The sequence below is a fragment of the Heptranchias perlo genome, unplaced genomic scaffold, assembly GCF_035084215.1.
Source record: "Heptranchias perlo isolate sHepPer1 unplaced genomic scaffold, sHepPer1.hap1 HAP1_SCAFFOLD_237, whole genome shotgun sequence".
NCBI lineage: Eukaryota > Metazoa > Chordata > Chondrichthyes > Hexanchiformes > Hexanchidae > Heptranchias > Heptranchias perlo.
In genome coordinates this window covers 375,783-392,845 of record NW_027139249.1, presented here as the reverse complement: position 1 = coordinate 392,845, position 17,063 = coordinate 375,783, and the positions used below count along the sequence as shown (strand labels likewise).

The 17,063-nt window shown below is 53.2% G+C and overlaps 1 long non-coding RNA gene across 1 annotated transcript in view; it reads right to left on the bottom strand.

Moving 5' to 3' along the window:
- LOC137310257 (uncharacterized) overlaps positions 1-9,577 on the bottom strand; it is a 14,356-nt gene extending 4,779 nt beyond the window's left edge. Inside the window, exon 1 of the long non-coding RNA XR_010960056.1 lies at positions 9,269-9,577. This is a non-coding gene — a long non-coding RNA (uncharacterized lncRNA). The remainder of the gene's footprint in view (positions 1-9,268) is intronic.
- Positions 9,578-17,063: the final 7,486 nt, after the last annotated feature.

Below are 17,063 nucleotides of genomic sequence, written 5' to 3'. Positions count from 1 at the left end.
GAGAGAGAGATATAGAGAGAGAGAGAGATATAGAGAGAGAGAGAGATATAGAGAGAGAGAGAGATATAGAGAGAGAGAGAGATATAGAGAGAGAGAGAGATATAGAGAGAGAGGGAGATATAGAAGAGAGAGAGATATAGAGAGAGAGAGAGAGATATAGAGAGAGAGAGAGTATTAGAGAGAGAGAGAGATATAGAGAGAGAGAGAGATATAGAGAGAGAGGGAGATATAGAGAGAGAGAGATATAGAGAGAGAGAGATATAGAGAGAGAGAGAGAGAGATATAAAGAGGATAGATATATAGATAGATAGATAGATATATATATATATAGATAGACAGATAGATAGAGATTTGTGGAGGGAACTCCAGAGCTTCGGGACCCCGGGCGGCTGAAGGCACGGCCGCCAATGGGGGAGCAATGGCAGCACTGGCATGGAGACGAGAGGCCTGAATTGGCGATGGGCAGAGATCTGGGAGGGTCATAGGGGCTGGAGGAGGTTACAGAGATAGGGAGGGGGGGCGAGGGGCCATGGAGGGATTTGAACACGAGGGATGGAGAATTCTAAAATCGAGGTGTTCCCGGACCGGGAGCCAGTGTGGGTCCAGCCGAGCACGGGGAGAGGGGGTGATGGAGTGAACGGGACTCGGTGCGAGTTAGGGTACGGGGGCAGCAGATGTTTGGATCAATTGATAGTTTCAGAGAACTCCCCCCATCCTGCTCGTCTCCCCAATAGTGGCCACCTGAGGAGGGGCAGACGGGGCCCTCGGTTTAACGTCTCATCCGAAAGACCGGCACCTCCGACAGTGCGGCGCTCCCTCAGTACTGACCCTCCGACAGTGTGGCGCTCCCTCGGTACTGACCCCTCCGACAGTGCGGCGCTCCCTCAGTACCTGACCCTCCGACAGTGCGGCGCTCCCTCAGTACTGACCCTCCGACAGTGCGGCGCTCCCTCAGTACCCGACCCTCCGACAGCGCGGCGCTCCCTCAGTACCGACCCTCCGACAGCGCGGGCGCTCCCTCAGCACCGACCCTCCCGACAGCGCGGCGCTCCCCTCAGCACCGACCCTCCGACAGCACGGCGCTCCCCCTCAGCACCGACCCTTCCGACAGCGCGGCGCTCCCTCAGCACCGACCCTCCGACAGGGCGGTGCTCCCTCAGCACCGACCCTCCGACGGTGCGGCGCTCCCTCAGTACTGACCCTCCCGACGGTGCGGCGCTCCCCTCAGTACCGACCCTCCGACGGTGCCGGCGCTCCCTCAGTACCGACCCTCCGACAGTGCGGCGCTCCCTCAGTACCGACCCTCCGACAGTGCGGCGCTCCCCTCAGTACTGACCCTCCGACGGTGCGGCGCTCCCTCAGTACCGACCCTCCGACAGTGCGGCGCTCCCTCAGCACCGACCCTCCGACAGTGCGGCGCTCCCCTCAGTACTGACCCTCCGACAGTGCGGCGCTCCCCTCAGTACCGACCCTCCGACAGTGCGGCGCTCCCCTCAGCACCGACCCTCCGACAGTGCGGCGCTCCCTCAGTACTGACCCTCCGACAGTGCGGCGCTCCCTCAGTACCGACCCTCCGACAGTGCGGTGCTCCCTCAGCACTGAGCAACCGGGGAGTGTCGGCCTGGTTTACGGGGCTCAAGTCCTCTGGAGCGTGCGCGGGGCTCGAACCCTCGACCTTCCGACTGAGAGGGGGGAGAGAGAGAGAGAGAGAGAGAGAGAGAAGAGAGAGAGAGAGAGACCAAGTTCCCTCTCAATTTCTCCAGTCCAAATCTACTCGAAGAGTCACAGAACCTCAGAAGGAGGCCATTTGGCCCATCGTACCTGTGCTGGCCCTTTGGAAGAGCTCTCCAATTGGTCCCACTCCCCCCCCCACCGCCCCTGCTCTCTCCCCCATCGCCCTGTAAATTTAAAGAGAGAGTCTCTCCATCAGGGACCCCTTTTAAAGAGAGAGTCCTCACCATCAGGGACCCCTTTTAAAGAGGGAGTCTCACCATCAGGGACCCCTTTTAAAGAGAGAGTCTCACCATCAGGGACCCCTTTTAAAGAGAGAGTCTCCCCATCAGGGACCCCTTTTAAAGAGAGAGTCTCACCATCAGGGACCCCTTTTAAAGAGAGAGTCTCTCCATCAGGGACCCCTTTTAAAGAGAGAGTCTCCCCATCAGGGACCCCTTTTAAAGAGAGAGTCTCCCCATCAGGGACCCCTTTTAAAGAGAGAGTCTCACCATCAGGGACCCCTTTTAAAGAGGGAGTCTCACCATCAGGGACCCCTTTTAAAGAGGGAGTCTCATAGAAACACAGGCACATAGAAAATAGGAGCAAGTGTAAGCCATTCGGCCCGTCGTGCCTGTGCTAGCTCTTTGGCCGAGCTCTCCGACTCGTCCCTCATTCCCCCGTCGCCTTGCAAATTTTTCCCTTTGGAGTATTTATCTGAAGGTTATTATTGAATCTGCTTCCACCGCCCTTTCAGGCAGTCAATTCCAGATCATCACAACTCGCTGCGTAAAAAACATTCTCCTCATCTCCCCCCCCCGCTCGGTCTCTTTCCCCGATTATCGTCAATCTGCGTCCTCTGGTCACCTACCCTCCTGCCCACTGGAAACAGTTTCCCCTGATTTACTCCCTCGAAGCCCCCTTCGTATCTCGAACCCCTCTATCAAATCCCCCCTTAACCTTCTCTGCTCTGAGGACGACCCCCCCAAGACTCTGCTCATAACTGAAGTCGCTCGTCCCCTGGAGCCGTTCTGGTAAATCTCCTCCGCACCCTCTCTCAGGCCTGCACATCCTTCCTGAAGGGCAGGGCCCAGAACTGGACACAATTCTCCAGTTGGGGCTTAGCCAGAGAGATTGAGAAAAGGTCTCGCAATAAATTCCTCGGTTTTTGTGCTCTTTGCCCAGAACAAAGCCCAGAATCCAGGAGGCTTCTGAAATTCCCTTCAGGGCGACACAATTGGCTTTGCAGTGAGTTGACGGTGTTATGTTAATTGATTACCACAAGCTGACTGCGCATGTGGTTCACACTCAAAACCTACGATCCAGACGCAGCCCTTTGGCAGGGACACAAAACCGCTCGAGAGCTGCCTTTGCGTCCTCTCCACGCACGTCAGGTAGAGACACAAGTGTGAACAATTCTTGCAATCGTGGCCCAGAGATCATTTGCGACCACCCGAGAGGGGCAGACGGGGCCCTCGGTTTAACGTCTCATCCGAAAGACGGCACCTCCGACAGTGCAGCGCTCCCTCAGTACAGACCCTCCGACAGTGCGGCGCTCCCTCAGTACAGACCCTCCGACAGCGCGGCGCTCCCTCAGTACAGACCCTCCGACAGTGCGGCGCTCCCTCAGTACTGACCCTCCGACAGTGCGGCGCTCCCCTCAGTACTGACCCTCCGACAGCGCGGCGCTCCCTCAGTACCGAGCCTCCGACAGCGCGGCGCTCCCTCAGTACCGAGCCTCCGACAGCGCGGCGCTCCCTCGGTACCGACCCTCCGACAGCGCGGCGCTCCCTCGGTACCGACCCTCCGACAGCGCGGCGCTCCCTCGGTACTGACCCTCCGACAGTGCGGCGCTCCCCTCAGTACTGACCCCTCCGACAGCGCGGCGCTCCCTCGGTACCGACCCTCCGACAGTGCGGCGCTCCCTCAGTACTGACCCCTCCGACAGTGCGGCGCTCCCTCAGTACTGACCCTCCCCACAGTGCGGCGCTCCCTCAGTACTGACCCTCCGACAGTGCGGCGCTCCCCTCAGTACTGACCCTCCGACAGTGCGGCGCTCCCTCAGTACTGACCCTCCCACAGTGCGGCGCTCCCTCAGTACTGACCCTCCGACAGTGCGGCGCTCCCTCAGTACTGACCCTCCGACAGTGCGGCGCTCCCTCGGGTACCGACCCTCCGACAGTGCGGCGCTCCCTCAGTACTGACCCTCCGACAGTGCGGCGCTCCCTCAGTACTGACCCTCCCACAGTGCGGCGCTCCCTCAGTACTGACCCTCCGACAGTGCGGCGCTCCCTCAGTACTGACCCTCCGACAGTGCGGCGCTCCCTCAGTACTGACCCTCCCACAGTGCGGCGCTCCCTCAGTACTGGAAACCGGGGAGTGTCGGGCCTCGATAACGGGGCTCAGGTCTCCAGAGTGTGGAGTTTGAAACCCAAACCCCCTCACTCTAACACACACACGTACACGTCTCGAAAAACACACACAATCATGGAATCATAGAAAGTTATGGCACAGAAGGAGGAGGCCATTCAGCCCATTGTGTCCGTGCTGGCTGAAAATGAGCCTCCCGGCCTCACCCCACTTTCCAGCACTTGGTCCGTAGCCCTGTAGGTTTACGGCACCTCAGGTGCACGTCCAGGTAGTTTTTAAATGAGTTGAGGGTTTCTGCCTCTCCCACCCTCTCAGGCAGTGAGTTCCAGACTCCCACCACCCTCTGGGTGAAGATATTTCTCCTCAGCTCCCCCTCTAATCCTTCTCCCAATCACTATAAATCTATGCCCCCCTGGTTATTGACCTCTCCCTAAGGGAAATAGATCCTCCCTATCCACTCTATCTCGGCCCCTCATAATTTTATATACCTCAATTAAATCTCCCCTCAGCCTCCTTTGTTCCAAAGAAAACAACCCCAGCCTATCCAATCTTTTCTCATGGCTAAAATTCTCCAGCCCTGGCAACATCCTTGTAAATCTCCTCTGCACCCTCTCTCTAGTACAATCACATCTTTCCTGTAATGTGGTGACCAGAACTGTATGCAGTACTCAAGCTGTGGCCTAACTAGTGTTTTATACAGTTCGAGCGTAACCTCCCTGCTCTTATATTCTATACCTCGACTAATAAAGGAAAGTATCCCGTATGCCTTCTCAACCACCTTATCTACCTGTCCTGCTACCTTCAGGGATCTGTGGACATGCACTCCAAGGTCCCTCACTTCCTCGACACCTCTCAGTATCCTCCCAATTATTGGGTATTCCCTTGCCTTGTTTGCTCTCCCAAAATGCAACGACACACACACAGTGGGATGAAATTGGTATAATAGTGAGAAATGATCTTGGCTCAGAAGATCAAGATGTCCAATCAATTTGGGTGAAGGTAAGAAATAGCAAGGGAAAGAAATCACTGGTGGGAGTAGTATATAGGCCCCCCGAACAGTAGCTGCTCTGTAGGGCAAAATATTAATCAGGGAATAAGGGGGGCTTGTAAAAAAGGTGGTGCAATAATCATGGGCGATTTTAACTTTCACATAGATTGGACAAATCAAATTGGCAAAAATAGCCCTGAGGAGGAGTTCATAGAGTGTATAAGGGACTGTTTCTTAGACCAATACGTCAGGGAACAGGCCATTTTGGATCTGGTAATTGGTGACGAAACAGGATTAATTAATGATCTCAAAGTAAAGGATCCCTTGGGAAACAGTGATCATAACATGATAGAATTTCACATCCAGTTTGAGAGCGAGGATCTTGGGTCTGAAACTACTGTATTAAACTTAACTCAGGGCAATTATAAAGGAATGAGGGCGGAATTGGCTAAAGTGGACTGGGTAAACAGATTAGATGGTATAATGGTGGATAAGCAGTGGCAAACATTTAAAAAGATATTTTATGACTCGCAACAAAAATAGATCCCTGTGAGGAGGAAAGATTCCACAAAAAGGCTGAACTGACCATGGCTAACCATGGAAGTAAAGGATAGTATCAGGTTAAAAGAAAAAGCATACAACATGGCAACGATTACTGGTAAGCCCAAAGATTGGGAAAATTTTAAAAACCAGCAAAGGATGACTAAAAAATAATAAAGAGGGAGAAAATAAATGATGAGAGTAAACTAGCAAGAAATATAAAAACTGACAGTAAAAGCTTCTACAAGTATATAAAAAGGAAGAGGGTAGCTAAAGTAAACATTGGTCCCTTAGAGGATGAGACTAGGGAAATAATAATGGAAAACAAGGGAATGGCAGAGGAATTGAACAGATATTTTGTATCTGTCTTCACACTAATAATATACCAATAATAGTGGAAAATCAAGGAACTAAAAACAATCACTATCACTAGAGAAAAAGTACTAGGTAAACTAATGGGTCTAAAGGCTGGCAAGTCCCCTGGACCTGATGGCTTGCATCCGAGGGTCTTAAAGGAAGTGGCTACGGAGATAGTGGATGCATTGGTTGTAATCTTCCAGAATTCACTAGATTCTGGAAAGGTCCCAGCGGATTGGAAAACCACAAACGTAACACCCCTATTCAAGAAGGGAGTGAGACAGAAAGCAGGTAACTATAGACCAGTTAGCCTATCATCTGTCATTGGGAAAATGCTAGAATCCATTATTAAGGAAGTAGTAGCAGGACATTTGGAGACTCATAATAAAACCATGTTGACTCTCCTTGATTGTATGAAGGGGAAATCACGTCTGACAAATTTATTAGAGTTCTTTGAGGAAGTAACAGGCAGGGTGGATAAAGGGGAACCAATGGATGCAGTATATTTGGATTTTGCTGATGATACAAAGATAGGTGGAAAAGCAAGTTACGATCAGGACACAAAGTGTCCGCAAAGGGATATTGAGAGGTTAAGGGAACGGGCAAAAATTTGGCAGATGGAATATAATGTGGAAAAATGTGAGGTCGTCCACTTTGGGAGGAAAAATAAAAAAGCAAAATATTATTTGAATGGAGAAATACTACAAAATGCTGCGGTACAGAGGGATCTGGGTGTCCTCGTACATGAAACACAAAAAGTCAACATACAGGTGCAGCAGGTAATCCGTGAGGCAAACAGAATATTGGCCTTTATTTCTAGGGGGATGGAGTATAAAAGCAGGGAAGTCATGCTACAACTGTACAGGGTGCTGGTGAGACCACACCTGGAGTACTGCGCACAGTTCTGGTGCCCTTATTTAAGGAAGGACATACTTGCATTGGAGGCAGTTCAGAGAAGGTTCACTAGGTTGATTCCGGGTATGGAAGGGTTGTCTTATGAGGAAAGATTGAACAGGTTGGGTCTGTACTCACTGGAGTTTAGAAGAATGAGAGGAGATCTTATTGAAAGATATAAGATTCTGAGGGGACTCGATAGGGTCGATGCTGAGAGGATGTTACCCCTCATGGGGGAATCTAAAACTAGGGGCATAGTCTCAGAATGAGGGGTCGCCCGTTTAAGACGGAAATGAGGAGGAATTTCTTCTCCCAGAGGGTCAGGAATCTTTGGAATTCTTTACCCCAAAAAGCTGTGGAGGCTGAGTCATTGAATACATTCAAGGCTGAGTTGGACTAATTTTGATCAGCAAGGGAGTCAATGGATATGGGGAAAGGCCAGGAAAGTGGAGTTGTGGTAAAAATCAGATCAGCCATGATCTCACTAAATGGCGGAGCAGGCTCGAGGGGCCGAATGGCCTACTCCTGCTCCTATCTCTTATGGAAACACACACACATATATATAAATCTATCTATCTAAACACACACACACATATACATATATATAAATCTATCTATCTAAACACACACACACACACATACATATATATAAATCTATCTATCTAAACACACACACACACACATATATATAAATCTATCTATCTAAACACACACACACACACATATATATAAATCTATCTATCTAAACACACACACACACATACATATATATAAATCTATCTATCTAAACACACACACACACACATATATATAAATCTATCTATCTAAACACACACACACACACACATATATATAAATCTATCTATCTAAACACACACATATATATATATATAAATCTATCTATCTAAACATACACATATATATATATATAAAACTATCTATCTAAACACACACACATATATATATATAAAATCTATCTATCTAAACACACACACATATATATATATAAAACTATCTATCTAAACACACACACATATATATATATAAAACTATCTATCTAAACACACATATATATATATATATAAATCTATCTATCTAAACACACACACACACACATATACATATATATAAATCTATCTATCTAAACACACACATATATATATATATAAAACTATCTATCTAAACACACACACATATATATAAAACTATCTATCTAAACACACACATATATATATAAAACTATCTATCTAAACACACACATATATATATAAAACTATCTATCTAAACACACACATATATATATAAAACTATCTATCTAAACACACACATATATATATAAAACTATCTATCTAAACACACACATATATATATAAAACTATCTATCTAAACACACACACACACATATAAAACTATCTATCTAAACACACACATATATATATATAAAACTATCTATCTAAACACACACACACTATAATCATAACAGCAACTTCTGTAAATCCAAGGCTGCCCGGTTAAATACGATCGGTCTGACCCACCCCCTCTGGGATCTGGTCGTTCTGACCCACCCCCCTCTGGGATCTGGTCGTTCTGACCCACCCCCCCTCTGGGATCTGGTCGTTCTGACCCACCCCCGCTCTGGGATCTGGTCGTTCTGACCCACCCCCGCTCTGGGATCTGCCCAGTGGGACCCACCCCCGCTCTGGGATCTGCCCAGTGGGACCCACCCCCCCTCTGGGATGTGCCCAGTGGGACCCACCCCCCCTCTGGGATCTGGTCGTTCTGACCCACCCCCCCTCTGGGATCTGCCCAGTGGGACCCACCCCCCCCTCTGGGATGTGCCCAGTGGGACCCACCCCCCCCTCTGGATGTGCCCAGTGGGACCCACCCCCTCTGGGATCTGGTCGTTCTGACCCACCCCCCCTCTGGGATCTGGTCGTTCTGACCCACCCCCCTCTGGGATCTGGTCGTTCTGACCCACCCCCCTCTGGGATCTGGTCGTTCTGACCCACCCCCCCTCTGGGATGTGCCCAGTGGGACCCACCCCCCCTCTGAGATCTGCCCAGTGGGACCCACCCCCCCTCTGAGATCTGCCCAGTGGGACCCACCCCCCTCTGGGATCTGCCCAGTGGGACCCACCCCCCCTCTGGGATCTGCCCAGTGGGACCCACCCCCCCTCTGGGATCTGGTCGTTCTGACCCACCCCCTCTGGGATCTGGTCGTTCTGACCCACCCCCCCTCTGGGATCTGCCCAGTGGGACCCACCCCCCCTCTGGGATCTCTCTGATCAATATCCCCGTCAGTTACAGAGGGGAGAGGACGCCGTGAAACCGACACGACACATAGTTACAAAAAGTTTGGCCAGAAGTTTGGAAAGTTCGCTCAGCCCAAAAATTAATGAAAAACTTTTACCTTCTTCAACTCCTTGGTTCGATCTCTCATTGTCCAGAACCTGCAAAAAGACTGAAAAACTTCTCTCTCCCTGGGCAAGTTTTAATTTTTATATTTCAAATTTTTTCCCCCCACCCTCTTTGACTTTTTGGGGTTTTTTTTTGGGGGTGGCACTTCTGCTTTGCAAAATGTGTTTTTCAAGGCTTTCCCCCCCCAACCTCAAGGGAGATTGAATCTTGTGTGCAATCGATCAAAGTCTCTCTCTCTCTCTCTCTCCCCTAAATAAATAGTCTTCAGCGAATCATTGGAGAGTTGAGAGGAAACTGCAGTAAAGTGGGTGAATCAGGAAATGAAACACTGCGCATGTTTCCCAAAGAGAAACTACAGACTTCTTAACCCTTTGCTCACAACACTGCTCCTCGTCCAGCCAGCGAGAAGGCAGGCCATTCCGCCCATCGAAAAACCCAGGCACCACCCGCCCTTTCAAAGAGAGAGTCTCCCCATCAGGGACCCCTTTCAAAGAGGGAGTCTCACCATCAGGGACCCCTTTTAAGAGAGAGTCTCCCCATCAGGGACCCCTTTCAAGAGGGAGTCTCCCCATCAGGGACCCCCTTTTAAAGAGAGAGTCTCACCATCAGGGACCCCTTTTAAAGAGAGAGTCTCTCCATCAGGGACCCCTTTTAAAGAGAGAGTCTCCCCATCAGGGACCCCTTTTAAAGAGAGAGTCTCTCCATCCCTTTTAAAGAGGGAGTCTCTCCCCATCAGGGACCCCTTTCAAAGAGGGAGTCTCTCCATCAGGGACCCCTTTCAAGAGGGAGTCTCTCCATCCCTTTTAAAGAGGGAGTCTCACCATCAGGGACCCCTTTTAAAGAGAGAGTCTCACCATCAGGGACCCCTTTTAAAGAGAGAGTCTCTCCATCAGGGACCCCTTTTAAAGAGAGAGTCTCACCATCAGGGACCCTTTTAAAGAGAGAGTCTCTCCATCAGGGACCCCTTTTAAAGAGAGAGTCTCCCCATCAGGGACCCCTTTTAAAGAGAGAGTCTCTCCATCCCTTTTAAAGAGGGAGTCTCTCCCCATCAGGGACCCCTTTCAAAGAGGGAGTCTCTCCATCCCTTTTAAAGAGGGAGTCTCACCATCAGGGACCCCTTTTAAAGAGAGATTCTCTCCATCCCTTTTAAAGAGAGAGTCTCTCCCCATCAGGGACCCTTTTTAAAGAGAGAGTCTCCCCATCAGGGACCCCTTTTTAAGAGGGAGTCTCACCATCAGGGACCCCTTTTAAAGAGAGAGTCTCCCCATCAGGGACCCCTTTTAAAGAGAGAGTCTCCCATCAGGGACCCCTTTTAAAGAGAGAGTCTCCCCATCAGGGACCCCTTTTAAAGAGGGAGTCTCCCCATCAGGGACCCCTTTTAAAGAGGAGTCTCCCCATCAGGGACCCCTTTTAAAGAGAGAGTCTCCCCATCAGGGACCCCTTTTAAAGAGAGAGTCTCCCCATCAGGGACCCCTTTTAAGAGAGAGTCTCACCATCAGGGACCCCTTTTAAAGAGGGAGTCTCCCCATCAGGGACCCCTTTTAAAGAGAGAGTCTCTCCATCAGGGACCCCTTTTAAGAGAGAGTCTCATAGAAACACAGGCACATAGAAAATAGGAGCAAGTGTAAGCCATTCGGCCCGTCGTGCCTGTGCTAGCTCTTTGGCCGAGCTCTCCGACTCGTCCCTCATTCCCCCGTCGCCTTGCAAATTTTTCCCTTTGGAGTATTTATCTGAAGGTTATTATTGAATCTGCTCCCACCGCCCTTTCAGGCAGTCAATTCCAGATCATCACAACTCGCTGCGGAGAGAACATTCTCCTCATCTCCCCCCCCACTCGGTCTCTTTCCCCGATTATCTTCAATCTGTGTCCTCTGGTCACCGACCCTCCTGCCCACTGGAAACAGTCTCTCCTCATCTCCTCGATCGAAACCCCCTCGTGATTTTGAACCCTCGATTAAATCTCCCTTAACCTTCTCCGCTCTGAGGAGAACGATCCCAGATTCTCCAGTCTCTCCACATAACTGAGGTCCCCTCGTCCCCCGGAACCATTCTGGTAAATCTCCTCCGCACCCTCTCGAAGGCCTGGACATCCTTCCGAAAGTGCGGTGCCCAGAACTGGACACAATTCTCCAGCTGAGGCCTAACCAGTGATTTATAAAGGGTTTAGCATAACTCCCTTGCTTTTGTACTCTATGCCTCTATTAATAAAACCCAGGATCCAGTATGCTTTTTTAACAGCCTTCTCAACTTGCATTGATATAGAGCCTTTAATATCCCCCGAGGTGCTTCACAGGATTGGAAATCAGACTAAATTTTGACACCGAGTCACATATGGAGATGTTAGGACAGGTGACAAAAAGCTCAGTCAAAGAGGGAGGTTTTAAGGAGCGTCTTAAAGTAAGAGAGAGAGAGAGGGAGGGAGAGAGAGAGACAGAGAGGGAGGGAGAGAGCGAGGGAGGGAGAGAGAGAGAGAGACAGAGATGGAGAGAGAGAGGGAGAGGGAGGGAGAGAGACAGAGACGGAGGGAGAGAGGGAGGGCGGGAGAGAGGGAGGGAGGAGAGGGAGGGGGAGAGAGAGAGACACAGAGAAAGAGAGGGAGAGAGAGAGAGAGGGAGGGCAGGAGAGAGGGAGGGAGGAGAGAAAGGGGGAGAGAGAGAGGGAGGGAGAGAGAGAGACAGAGAGGGAGGGAGAGAGAGACAGAGAGAGAGGGAGAGAGAGAGAGACAGAGAGAGGGAGGGCGGGAGAGAGGGAGGGAGGAGAGAGAGGGGGAGAGAGAGAGGGAGAGATAGAGAGGGAGGGAGAGAGAGAGGAAGAGACAGACAGGGAGGGAGAGAGGGAGGGAGGGAGAGAGGTGGAGAGGTTTAGGGAGGGAATTCCAGAGCTAAGGGCCCGGGCGGCTGAAGGCACGGACGCCAATGATGGGGCGAAGGGAGCGGGGAGATGGACAAGAGGCCTGAATTGGAGGAGGGCAGAGATCTGGGAGGCGGGGGGCGAGGGGCCATGGAGGGATTTGAAAACGAGGATGGAGAATTTTAAAATCGAGGTGTCGGTCCAGCGAGCACCGGGAGAGGGTGATGGGTGAACGGGACTCGGTATCCTTTCAATGGCTGCAATCTCCTTCCTGTATTGGCATTTATTGCCCATCCCAAATTGCCCCTTGAGAAGGTGGTGGTGAGCCGCCTTCTTGAACCGCTGCAGTCTGTGTGGTGAAGGTTCTCCCACAGTGCTGTTAGGAAGGGAGTTCCAGGATTTTGTCCCTGCGACGATGAAGGAACGGCCGATATATTTCCAAGTCGGGATGGTGTGTGACTCGGAGGGGAACGTGCGGGTGGGGGTTGTCCCCATGCGCCCGCTGCCCTGGTCCTTCTAGGTGGGAGAGGTCGCGGGTTTGGGAGGTGCTGTCGAAGAAGCCTTGGCGAGTTGCTGCAGTGCATCCTGTGGATGGTCCACACTGCAGCCACAGTGCGCCGGTGGTGAAGGGAGTGAATGTTTAGGGTGGTGGATGGGGTGCCAATCAAGTGGGCTGCTTTATCTTGGATGGTGTCGAGCTTCTTGAGTGTTGTTGGAGCTGCACTCATCCAGGCAAGTGGAGAGTATTCCATCACACTCCTGACTTGTGCCTTGTAGATGGTGGAAAGGCTTTGGGGAGTCAGGAGGTGAGTCACTCGCCGCAGAATACCCAGCCTCTGACCTGCTCTTGTAGCCACAGTATTTATATGGCCGGTCCAGTTCAGTTTCTGGTCAATGGTGACCCCCAGGATGTTGATGGTGGGGGATTCGGCGATGGTAATGCCGTTGAATGTCAAGAGGAGGTGGTCAGACTCTCTCTTGTTGGAGATGGTCATTGCCTGGCACTTATCTGGCGCCAATGTTACTTGCCACTTATCAGCCCAAGCCTGGATGTTGTCCAGGTCTTGCTGCATGCGGGCTCGGACTGCTTCATGCAACGTCCAGCTGGAACTATTGTGTCCAGTTCTGGGCACCGCACTCTCAGAAAGATGTGAAGGCCTCAGAGAGGGTGCAGGAGAGATTTACCAGAATGACCCCAGGGGACGAGGGGCTTCAGTGACGCGGACGGACCGCAGAAGCTGGGGTTGTTCTCCTCGGAACAGAGACGGTCGCGAGGAGATTGGATCGAGGGGTTCGAAATCCGTGAAGGGGTCCGGGCCGAGCAGATGGAGAGAGAGAGAAACTCTTCCCCTTGGCGGAAGGGGCGAGAAGCCCAGAGGGGCACGGATTTACAGGCGACGCGGGGCGGGGCGGGGCGGCGGTGGGGGGGGTGGGGGTGGGGGTGGGGGGGGAGAAACTTTTTCTCCTCGGCGGGCCCGACCCGCGGAGCCTCGAAAAGGCGGCGGGGGCGGGGCGTGGGGGGAAACCGGACAAGTCGTTGGGAAAGGACGGCAATAAAAAAACGTGCGGGGCTACGGGCTGGTGGGGTTAGCGGGATCGCGATAGGGGGGTTAGCGGGGGGGGCGTGGAAGACGGTGGGGACGGTTAGCGGGATCGCACTTGCCGGGTGAGGCGGGGCGGGGTGGTGGAGGTGGGGGGGGGGGGGCTAGCACGGGCCGGGCGGGCCGAACGGCCACCCGCCCACCCCAACTACGACCGAGACGGGGGGGCGGGGGGGGGAGAAGGGAACAGGTTGGGGTGGGGCTCAGGGCTCCCACCCAATGATAGAGGCCATTGAGATGGCAGAAGGTTTTTGGGACTACAACTCCCAGAAGGCGCAGCGGGGGGGGGAGCCCGCGCACGCGCAGTGTGGCCGGCTCCCCAGCAGGCGGACGTGAAAGGGAGGAGCGGGCTGTCAATCAAAGGCGGGCCGCGCGTGCGCACTGGCCGCCGTGGACCAAAGGAGCCAGAGGAGCATCTCAGAGAACGGCAGCCTCTGCATCCTTGCAGCAGAACGATGAAGGACCGGACGCAGGAGCTGAGAAGCGTAAGGAAACGGTTCGAGAGGCACATTTGCCTTGCAATGCAAACCTTAAAGTCCCCTCCAGCCCCACAGAAATTTTTTTTTTTGCAAAAAAAAAAAATATGAATAATCTTGCAAATAATTCATGATGGGAGCTGATGAATTTTTTAAAGGTTGCAGCAAAGATGGGAGGGTGGGGGATGAGAGAGAGGGAGAGGGAGGGAGAGAGGGAGCAGTCCAAAAAAAAAAATATCAGAGGATGCAGTTGAGGATGGTAATGATACATCATTGCATCAGGCTGTGAGTCAGATGGTAGTTGCATCTGTAGGGCAGGGAAAGGAGGGATAATGCAATTGCAAGGATGGAGGGAGAGGGAGAGGGAGGAGGAGGAGGAGGATAATTGCCTTGGAGATCCATTTACTGCTGCTGGAAGCAGGGTTGTTTTGCTTTTCATGGATTCAGGGTGGATTGCAATGTGATTTGTGTTTTTTTTTTGGGGACCGGACTGTGCAAATGTAATTTTCTACCCTGTTCTTTCTTTCAAATGTTGCTTTTTGGTCGATGTGTGCAGGTCCTGATTGATATTGCGCTGTGGGAGGGGAGGAGAGGGCGAGGGAGGGAGATTGGGAGGGAGGGAGATTGGGAGAGGGGGAGGGAGGGAGGGAGACGGGGAGGGAGAGGGGGAGGGAGAGGGGGAGGGAGGGAGACTGGGAGGGAGAGAGAGAGAGAGACAGGGAGGGAGAGAGAGGAGGAGAGGGGGAGGGAGGGAGACTGGGAGGGAGAGGGGGAGGGAGGGAGACTGGGAGGGAGAGAGAGAAAGAGAGACTGAGAGGGAGAGAGAGAGAGAGACTGGGAGGGAGAGAGAGGAGGAGAGGGGGAGGGAGGGAGACTGGGAGGGAGAGGGAGAGACTGAGAGGGAGAGAAGGAGAGACTGAGAGGGAGAGAGGGAAAGAGAGACTGGGAGGGAGAGAGAGAGAGAGACTGGGAGGGAGAGAGAGGAGGAGAGGGGGAGGGAGGGAGACTGGGAGGGAGAGAAGGAGAGACTGAGAGGGAGAGAAAGAGAGACTGGGAGGGAGAGAAAGAAAGAGAGACTGAGAGGGAGAGGGAGAGAGATAGAGAGAGAGAGAATGGTAAAAGACAACCCATCTCTCTCTCATGGCCTTCCTTAACCTTGCTTAGCTTGGTAATGTATCCTGAGCTTGAAAGGATAAATCGATAACTCTGATTTACGGTCATTGTGTTAAGAACAAAAAAGATCCCTGCTGCTCCAAAATGGCTGTATGTGTGTGTCTGTGTGTGTGTCTGGTCTGTGTGTGTGTGTGTGTCTGGTCTGTGTGTGTGTGTGTGTCTGGTCTGTGTGTGTGTGTGTGTGTCTGGTCTGTGTGTGTGTGTGTGTGTCTGGTCTGTGTGTGTGTGTGTGTCTGGTCTGTGTGTGTGTGTGTGTGTGTGTGTCTGGTCTGTGTGTGTGTGTGTGTCTGGTGTGTGTGTCTGGTGTGTGTGTCTGGTGTGTGTGTGTGTGTGTCTGGTGTGTGTGTGTGTGTCTGTGTCTGTGTGTGCGTGTTCTGGTCTGTGTGTGCGCGCGTTCTGGTCTGTGTGTGCGCGCGTTCTGGTCTGTGTGTGCGCGCGTTCTGGTCTGTGTGTGCGCGCGTTCTGGTCTGTGTGTGCGCGCGTTCTGGTCTGTGTGTGCGCGCGTTCTGGTCTGTGTGTGCGCGCGTTCTGGTCTGTGTGTGCGCGCGTTCTGGTCTGTGTGTGCGCGCGTTCTGGTCTGTGTGTGCGCGCGTTCTGGTCTGTGTGTGCGCGCGTTCTGGTCTGTGTGTGCGCGCGTTCTGGTCTGTGTGTGCGCGCGTTCTGGTCTGTGTGCGCGCGCGTTCTGGTCTGTGTGCGCGCGCGTTCTGGTCTGTGTGCGCGCGCGTTCTGGTCTGTGTGCGCGCGCGTTCTGGTCTGTGTGCGCGCGCGTTCTGGTCTGTGTGCGCGCGCGTTCTGGTCTGTGCGCGCGCGCGTTCTGGTCTGTGCGCGCGCGCGTTCTGGTCTGTGCGCGCGCGCGTTCTGGTCTGTGCGCGCGCGCGTTCTGGTCTGTGCGCGCGCGCGCGTTCTGGTCTGTGCGCGCGCGCGCGTTCTGGTCTGTGCGCGCGCGCGTTCTGGTCTGTGCGCGCGCGCGTTCTGGTCTGTGCGCGCGCGCGTTCTGGTCTGTGCGCGCGCGCGTTCTGGTCTGTGCGCGCGCGCGTTCTGGTCTGTGCGCGCGCGCGTTCTGGTCTGTGCGCGCGCGCGTTCTGGTCTGTGCGCGCGCGCGTTCTGGTCTGTGCGCGCGCGCGTTCTGGTGTGCGCGCGCGCGCGTTCTGGTGTGCGCGCGCGCGCGCGTTCTGGTGTGCGCGCGCGCGCGCGTTCTGGTGTGCGCGCGCGCGCGCGTTCTGGTGTGCGCGCGCGCGCGCGTTCTGGTGTGCGCGCGCGCGCGCGCGCGTTCTGGTGTGCGCGCGCGCGCGCGTTCTGGTGTGCGCGCGCGCGCGCGCGTTCTGGTGTGCGCGCGCGCGCGCGCGTTCTGGTGTGCGCGCGCGCGCGCGTTCTGGTGTGCGCGCGCGCGCGCGCGTTCTGGTGTGCGCGCGCGCGCGCGTTCTGGTGTGCGCGCGCGCGCGCGCGTTCTGGTGTGTGTTTGTGTGTTCTGGTGTGTGTGTGTGTGTTCTGGTGTGTGTGTGTGTGTTCTGGTGTGTGTGTGTGTGTGTGTGTGTGTGTGTGTGTTCTGGTGTGTGATCTCGTTTGTGTGTGTGTTCTGGTCCGTCTGTGTGTGTGTGCGTGTGTTCTGGTCTGTGTGTGTGTGTGTTCTGGTGTGTGTGTGTGTGTGTTCTGGTGTGTGTGTGTGTGTGTTCTGGTGTGTGTGTGT